We start from the raw sequence: 777 nt of genomic DNA, 5'->3' as shown, positions 1-777 counted from the left end.
CGGCGACGACGGGGACGACGACGATGGGCGGCGGGGGCGGCGAGGGCGGCGGGGACGCCGACGACGTGCGGCGGGGGCGACTGCACGGTGGCGCGGCGGCGGCGTCGTCGGCTAGATCGATGTCTCGCGCGAGAAGTGGAACGAAGTGGCGACGATAACTGATTTTTCGTAAGTGTAGTATGTATAGGGGGAGCCTTTAGTACCGGTTGGAGCCTTCAACCAGTACTAAAGGCCAATTTTGGCCAGGCCAAGCGGCGGGAAACGAGCGCATTTAGTACCGGTTGCGGTTGGTGGCTCCAACCGGTACTAAAGGGCAACACATTAGTACCAGTTGGAGCCACCAACCGATACTAATGGCCATGCGCTGCCACCCGCAGTGCGCTACTTTTAGTCCCACCTCGCCGAGCGAAGGGCAGCCGCACTGGTTTATAAACCCAGCCGCGGCTGCCCTTTCGAACTCCTCTATATAGCAGGCTTCTGGGCCTGACTAGGGCGCGCTGCCCTGTGAGCCTGCTAGCCCTACTGGGCCTGTATTTTGCACACCCTAGGTCTGGCAGGCCCACCGGGCAGCGCCCCAACATTTTTTATATAATTTTTTTCATGCATTATTTATTTTCTTCTATTTTTTTCCTGTATTTAGTTTCTTTGTGAATATTTTTGTTTTATATAATTTTTTCTTTTCTGCATTATTTTTTTTCTTCTATTTATTTTTGAGTAATTTTTTATATAGTTTTTTCTTTTCTGCTTTATTTTTTTCTTCTATTTATTTCTGAGTAG

This window comes from Triticum dicoccoides, chromosome 5B (assembly GCF_002162155.2).
Source record: "Triticum dicoccoides isolate Atlit2015 ecotype Zavitan chromosome 5B, WEW_v2.0, whole genome shotgun sequence".
NCBI classification, from domain to species: domain Eukaryota; kingdom Viridiplantae; phylum Streptophyta; class Magnoliopsida; order Poales; family Poaceae; genus Triticum; species Triticum dicoccoides.
Note: the sequence above shows the minus strand (reverse complement) of the source record.